Consider the following 8,467-nt stretch of genomic DNA (forward strand, 5'->3'; position numbering starts at 1 on the left):
TTTCTTACAAAGTCTTATATTCCACTAACTTGTGACAAAAAATAAAAACTTCCATGAACTCACTATGCCCATCACGAAATACCTTGGGGTGTCTTTCTTCCAAAATGGGGTCACTTGTAGTTATACTGCCCTGGCATTTTAGGGGCACGAATGCTTGAGAAGTAGTTTGAAATCAAAATGTGTAAAAAATGCCCTGTGAAATCCGAAAGGTGCTCTTTGGAATGTGGGCCCCTTTGCCCACCTAGGCTACAAAAAACCTTTCGGATTTCACAGGGCATGTTTTACACATTTTGATTTCAAACTACACTGCTCAAAAAAATAAAGGGAACACAAAAATAACACATCCTAGATCTGAATTAATTAAATATTCTTCTGAAATACTTTGTTCTTTACATAGTTGAATGTGCTGACAACAAAATCACACAAAAATAAAAAAATGGAAATCAAATTTTTTAACCCATGGAGGTCTGGATTTGGAGTCACACTCAAAATTAAAGTGGAAAAACACACTACAGGCTGATCCAACTTTGATGTAATGTCCTTAAAACAAGTCAAAATGAGGCTCAGTAGTTTGTGTGGCCTCCACGTGCCTGTATGACCTCCCTACAACGCCTGTGCATGCTCCTGATGAGGTGGCGGACGGTCTCCTGAGGGATCTCCACTCAGACCTGGACTAAAGCATCTGCCAACTCCTGGACAGTCTGTGGTGCAACGTGACATTGGTGGATAGAGCGAGACATGATGTCCCAGATGTGCTCAATTGGATTCAAGTCTGGGGAACGGGCGGGCCAGTCAATAGCATCAATGCCTTCGTCTTGCAGGAACTGCTGACACACTCCAGCCACATAAGGTCTAGCATTGTCTTGCATTAGGAGGAACCCAGGGCCAACTGCACCAGCATATGGTCTCACAAGGGGTCTGAGGATCTCATCTCGGTACCTAATGGCAGTCAGGCCACCTCTGGTGAGCACAGTGAGGGCTCTGCGGCCCTCCAAAGAAATGCCACCCCACACCATTACTGACCCAATGCCAAACCGGTCATGCTGGACGATGTTGCAGGCAGCAGAACGTTCTCCACGGCGTCTCCAGACTCTGTCACGTCTGTCACATGTGCTCAGTGTGAACCTGCTTTCATCTGTGAAGAGCACAGGGCGCCAGTGGCGAATTTGCCAATCTTGGTGTTCTCTGGCAAATGCCAAACGTCCTGCACGGTGTTGGGCTGTAAGCACAACCCCCACCTGTGGACGTCGGGCCCTCATATAACCCTCATGGAGTCTGTTTCTAACCGTTTGAGCAGACACATGCACTTTTGTGGCCTGCTGGAGGTCATTTTGCAGGGCTCTGGCAGTGCTCCTCCTGTTCCTCCTTGCACAAAGGCGGAGGTAGCGGTCCTGCTGCTGGGTTGTTGCCCTCCTACGGCCTCCTCCACATCTCCTGATGTACTGGCCTGTCTCCTGGTAGCGCCTCCATGCTCTGGACACTACGCTGACAGACACAGCAAACCTTCTTGCCACAGCTCGCATTGATGTGCCATCCTGGATAAGCTGCACTACCTGAGCCACTTGTGTGGGTTGTAGACTCCGTCTCATGCTACCACTAGAGTGAAAGCACCGCCAGCATTCAAAAGTGACCAAAACATCAGCCAGGAAGCATAGGAACTGAGAAATGATTTGTGGTCACCACCTGCAGAACCACTCCTATATTGGGGGTGTCTTGCTAATTGCCTATAATTTCCACCTGTTGTCTATCCCATTTGCACAACAGCATGTGAAATTGATTGTCACTTAGTGTTGCTTTCTAAGTGGACAGTTTGATTTCACAGAAGTGTGATTGACTTGGAGTTACATTGTGTTGTTTAAGTGTTCCCTTTATTTGTTTGAGCAGTGTACTTCTCACACATTTGGGCCCCTAGAATGCCAGGGCAGTATAACTACCCCACAAGTGACCCCATTTTGGAAAGAAGACACCCCAAGGTATTTCTTGATGGACATAGTGAGTTCATGGAAGTTTTTATTTTTTGTCAAAAGTTAGTGGAATATGAGACTTTGTAAGGAAAAAAAAAAAATCATAATTTTCCGCTAACTTGTGACAAAAAATAAAAAGTTCTATGAACTCACTATGCCCATCAGCGAATACCTTAGGGTGTCTACTTTCCGAAATAGGGTCATTTGTGGGGTTTTTCTACTGTCTGGGCATTGTAGAACCTCAGGAAACATGACAGGTGCTCAGAAAGTCAGAGCTGCTTCAAAAAGTGGAAATTCACATTTTTGTACCATAGTTTGTAAACGCTATAACTTTTACCCAAACCATTTTTTTTTACCAAAACATTTTTTTTTTATCAACGACATGTAGAACAATAAATTTAGAGAAAAATTTATATATAGATGTCGTTTTTTTTAAAAAAAAATTGCAACTGAAAGTGAAAAATGTCATTTATTTGCAAAAATTTCGTTAAATTTCGATTAATAACAAAAAAAGTAAAAATTTCAGTAGCAATGAAATACCATCAAATGAAAGCTCTATTAGTGAGAAGAAACAGAGGTAAAATTCATTTGGGTGGTAAGTTGCATGGCCGAGCAATAAACAGTGAAAGTAGTGTAGTGCAGAAGTGTAAAAAGTGGCCTGGTCATTAAGGATGTTTAAGCTAGGGGGGCTGAAGTGGTTAAGTGGCTGACAGTGCCTCCAGTTCCTTCACATTGTCTCCCACCCAGTCTCCTGCTGAAAGATCAGAGTTGGCACCTACAGCCCATGGCCATCTGTCTTGCACCTCACCCCCTTGCAAATCAGGCAAGCAGTCTGAGCCCCAAGTCATGCAGCAGTCTCTTATGCTTTTTGATGACTCTGCTGGCTGGGTTTCCGTGGGCCATCCACATAGCCCTGCCCCAGAAGTGGAAGAGATAGATTGCACCGATGACCAACCACTTATGTTTCAGGATGAGGACATGGGAAGACCACCGCAGCACGTCTCTGATGATGACGAAACACAGGTGCCAACTGCTGCGGCTTTCTGTAGTCTGAAGACCTACAAGAAGGGCAGGGGTAAAGAGTGGGTGGAAGATGATGTGGAGGATGATGAGGTACTAGACCCCACATGTAATCAAGGTCATGCGAGTGACGTGTGCAGTTTGGAGGTAGAGGCGGTGGTCGCACAGAGGCCCCAGCACAGCAAAAGAGGGAGCAGGGTGCAAAGCATCTGTTACATTCTTGGGTGACATTTTACCATTTTTGCCGTGAATAAACCCCTGCTCTGCATAGGTGACAGGGACCTAAATTTCAAAAAATCATCTATTACATTCTTAGGTGACATCTTAACATTTTTGCCGTATACAAACCCCTGCTCTGCATAGGTGACAGGGAACAAATTTTTGTTAAATCGTCTGTTCAATCGGTGGGTGACATGAACCCAGTTTTGCCATGAATAAACCCCTGCTCTGCATAGTTGACAGGGACCGACATTTTTAAAAATCGTCTGTTCCTTTGGTGGGTGACATTAACCCATTTTTGCAGATGAAAAACCCCTGCTTTGCATAGGTGACAGGCACTTAAATTTCTAAAATTCGTCTTCAATTGACGCGAGTCCCCTCCTTTCATTCGATCCTTCCGCTTTAACAACTTGTCCCTCATTTCCGCTCAATCACATTTCAGCCATTGATCGCCCTTGGATGTGGTATCCCTTTCTCAGGCTCCCTCTCCAGCATTGAACCCTGATTCCCCGTTACCCGTAATCACCATGGTAGGCGCATAAAACAACATTGAAAGTTGATAGAGAAGATATCCAATTGGATCGTGGACGTCACGGGGACGTGCGATCAGGCAGAAGTTATCTAGAGTCAACAAAGCGGCAGCAGGGCCTATCCTGTCTAACGTTTCCAAATCCAAAATACCCCAGTGACATTCCCTGTAATTTTTTATGAATCATTCCAATAACATAAGAGTCCTGTATTGTTATTTATCGGCACTACCTCCCGGAGTGGGGAGTGGGTATTTGCCGCGCACCCCCTCTTTTACTTTGATGTTCTGCTTCAATAATTTGTCCCACATTTCCACTCGATCACATTTAATTTCATCCATTGACCTCCCTTGGATGTGGTATCCCTTTCTCAGGCTCCCTCTCCGGCATGGAACCCTGATTCCCCGTTACCCGTGATCACCATGGTAGGCGCATAAAAGAACATCGAAAGTTGATAGGGAAGATATCCAATTGGATCAAGGCCATCACGGGACCTGCGACATGGTTGAGCAGTATGTGTGCACACGCCTACACGTACTGGGCCTTCAACTGCTGGGTCTTCAAATTGGGCACATGGCCTGAGTTTGCCCTTTACGCCTTGGAGGTGCTGGCCTGCCCTGCAGCCAGTGTATTATCTGAACGTGTGTTTAGCACGGCAGGAGGGGGTTATCACAGACAAGCGTAGCCGCCTGTCCACAGCCATATGGGACAAGCTCACGTTCATTAAAATGAACCAGGCAGTGATCCCACAGGACTTGTCCGTACCTTGTGCAGAATAGACATGTATACCGACCTCACCCAGCCATTGTTGAACTGCAGCTCACTTTCCCTTTGTTTTATTTTTTTATATTTCCCAATGTTTTGGGGTCTACCCAAATTTGAACAAAAAAATAATAATAATAATAAAATAAAAAACAAAAACAAAAACCAGTGTTGGCTACCTCCTCCTCCTGCACCGCCACTTCTGCCTACACCACCACATCCACTGCCTCCTCAACCTCCTGCTCCAAGATCAAGATCATAATTTTTTTTAATGTATTTTATGTTATTTGAAGTCATTTCCCAATCCACATTTGTTTGCAGAGCACTTGCCATGCTCTTAACCACATTTTGCTGCCCTTTGCAGCCCTCTAGCCCTTTCCATGACTTTTTTAGAGGCATTTTAGTCCTCCAAATTTTGGGTCCCCATTGACTTCAATGGGGTTCGGGTTTGGGGTCAAGTTCGGGTACCGAACTCGAACTTTTTTGTGAAGTTCGGCCGAACCTGTCGAACCCGAACATCCAGGTGTCCGCTCAGCTCTACTAACAATATGTCAGACAAGTGCCAGGCCCTGCACAGGGGGGTGGCAGAGACCTAAATGTTTCACGCGCAGGCACAGGTCGCAACAGAGTAACGGGGCGTGGCAGCAGGGGTCGCAGCGAGAGGCCTGAGCTCCCAGGCCTGTCTTGACCAGCAACCCAGCGGTTCTTGAATGGTTGACATGGTCATCCACTTCGTCCCAAGCGACATCAGACACCCCCAGCCAAGAGTCGATGAGTTCCTCTGGCACGACTGTAACAGAAGCCCTCTGTTTGTCTGTTGAGATGATTGGGTTACATACAGTTTCTGACCTAATTGTCTCCCAGGCAGAGGGGAGGCAATGTGTGTCCTGTATGGAAGTTTTATTATAAACAATGGGGTTTTACTGTCTGGAGATGATTGGGTTATATACAGTATCTGACCTGATTATCTTCCAGGCAGAGGGGAGGCATTGTGTGATTATTTCCATTGGTATGTGTGTTTGTCACCCAGTTCTCCATCAGGTCCAGAGGGGAGGTCCCCTTGCATGGAGACTTTTGTATATTAGGCCAAGTGTGGCACCAATAAAGGTGAATCTTCTTACCCTCAACTTGTAGCCTCGTCTCGTGTTGTAGGGAACAGCAATACTATCTCTACTAGCTCTTGTAAGAGCTGCACAGCTACTGGGAATCACCACTCGGCCTTGGAAGTCGCTGGAGCAACTCTACAGCGCCACTCTTACTAGGGGAGAAGGACGTCGCCAACGGTTGATACCGTTACATTTGTGGCAGCAGTGGGATGGTCCTTCTACCCCAGGAGCCGTGCAGGTCGAAGGGAAAGCCGATATAAGCAGCTAAAAAGGACGACCCTCAAGGGTCTACTGGAAAACCGTGGAGGGAGTGCCAGCAACCAACCTAAGAGGGAGCTGATTGCTGAGTTACAGCAACTGGATCGGAATTCTGCCATGGCTGAAACCCCTACCCCATCTGGAGATGAAACGACTCGCATGGTGAGGGAGCGGTTGGTGATCTATGGGCTAAACCCCTCCGAGGAACGGATCGCACAGATTTTCACCCAGGTAGCAGTGGAATCACAAGAACGGAGGGAATACCAGCTGCAACTAATTATTGCCCAGCGACCTCCAGAGCCACCCCCAGTCGCCCTTACTCCAGCCATCACAGAATAGCGAAAGGTACCGTTTGCTGCATTTAAACAGTTCCGGGAGGCAGAGGGGGAGATCGACAGCTATTTGGCAGACTTTGAAAGGCAGTGTGCGCTTCACCAGGTACCCTCAGAGGAATGGGTTACCATTCTATTTGGCCGGCTATCCGGGAGAGCAGCAGAAGCCTTCCAGGCCATCCCAGAGGACGAGGTAAAACAATACCACCTTGTCAAAGACACCTTACTTAAATTCTGAGATACCAAAAAGCGGGGAAGAGACACCCACATGGAATGGGCCAACAGATTGCACCGCACCGCTACCCAGTGGATTGATGGATCCCAGGCGGTATCTGCTGAGGAGTTGCTACAACTTTTTCTCTTGGAGTATTTCTTCAATAATCTACAGCAGGACTTAAGCAACTGGGTAAGAGACTGACGTCCCCACACCCTCACAGAAGCGGCCCGCCTGGCCGATGAGTATGCTGATTCCAGGCGACTGGACCCAGCGTTATCCCGACCTAATCCTCGAGCAGATACCCAGGTCCCCCTTGTATCCAGACCCTCTCCACGACCGGAGTTTAGAGCACCTGTTCCGCCTGGCCCCCCTCGTTTTGCTGGACCTTCCAGGAATAGTTCAAAGTATTCCAAGGTGAAATGTCACCGATGCCACGCACCAGGACACCTGGTGGCCAATTGCCCTTTTGGCCCTCCCCGACATTCCTGGAACAACTCACGCCCTGTGTTAACCCCTGCTGCATCCCGTACTTCGGTTGTCCACTGCGTGGACACGGACACTCACCCTGAGGAATATTTGGGGGTATTGTATGAGGTCAATCCCATTCAGGCTGATTCCGGGGATAATAAATACCAGCACCAACAAGAGGTCAAACTCGATGGACAGGTTGCCCAAGGATTACGGGACACTGGCGCTACCCTTACACTGGTACAGAGGCACTTTGTTCCAGCCCATAAGCATACGGGCCAACCTGTAGCTGTTCAAGTGTCTGGGGGAGCCGTATTTCACCTGCCTACCACCTGCGTTCACCTAGACTGGGGAGCCGGATCTGGTGTAGTAAAAGTAGACATAATGGATAACTGTCACCGGCGGCCCTGGGAGAGATCTTAGAAGTTCAGATAGACTGAAGACTCAGGAGTCTATCTGACAAATCTCTTTTGTTTTCATTGTTCCTGACAGGCTTCCACCCCTTCGCAGATGCTGCTCATTATCATTCAGGTGGCTTTTTATATGTTCCGCCTCTCACTTGTTTCCCTGTGGCTGATAGTTCTTCTGTGGAGTGCTCAGCTTGTGTGGTGGTTCTCCTGTTCCAGTTGCTTCTCAAGTCCTTTTCCCTTTTCTTGGTGTGTCGGTTCTGACTAAGCCTCAGGGAGACACTAGCTCCTTCAGATTGGATGGAACCGGTTGCCTATTTCCCTGTTCCCTAAGCTGAGGGTTTGGTGCAGTGTTTCAGCAGTCTCAGGTTCCTGTGCATGTGCATTTTTTACCTTTGAGATTTTCACATGTTGTTAGCAGCTTAGGGAGAGAATCAGGGATTGCTAGGAGGTGACCTCTTTGTTCCCTAGGTTTGGGGCCAAGTCTGTTGTTGTTTGGTTGTGGTTCCCTTTGGTTGTCTTTCCTTCCCCATACTACATTATCAGCCGCCGAATACCGTTACTGTTTCTCCTGCTCTGTGTTGTCATGGATCCTGTCTCTGCACTGGTGGATCGCATGCAGGGGTTGTCGCTGGAGGTAGCAGACCTCCGTGAATCTGTTGCAAGGTGTCAGGCGTCTGTCTCCGTCAGTGGGGTCCAGACCTGCTCTGAACCTAAGATCGCCCTCTCGGACCGATTTGCCAGAGGAAGTGACAACTTTGTTTGGTTCAGGGAGTCTTGTAAACTTTATTTTCGCTTACGCCCTCACTCCTCTGGTGACGAGAGTCAAAAGGTGGAGATCATTATTTCTTTATTGAAAGGTGACGCTCAATCCTGGGCCTTTTCTTTGCTGACCGGATCCCAATCCCTCCGGTCGGTGAATGATTTTTTCAGAGCCCTGGGACTTATTTATGACGACCCAGACCGAGTTTCTCTGGCTGAATCTATGTTGCGTGGATTGCAACAGGGAAATCGGTCTGCTGAGTCCTATTGCTCTGAATTCAGGAGGTGGGCAACTGATTCTGAATGGAATGACCCTGCTCTCCGGAGTCAGTTCTGTCAGGGGCTATCTGAGAGACTAAAAGATGCCCTAGCACTCCATGAAAATCATGTTTCATTAGAAGCTGCCATGTCTCTTGCGGTACGAA

This window comes from Bufo bufo, chromosome 4 (genome assembly GCF_905171765.1).
Source record: "Bufo bufo chromosome 4, aBufBuf1.1, whole genome shotgun sequence".
NCBI classification, from domain to species: Eukaryota; Metazoa; Chordata; class Amphibia; order Anura; family Bufonidae; genus Bufo; species Bufo bufo.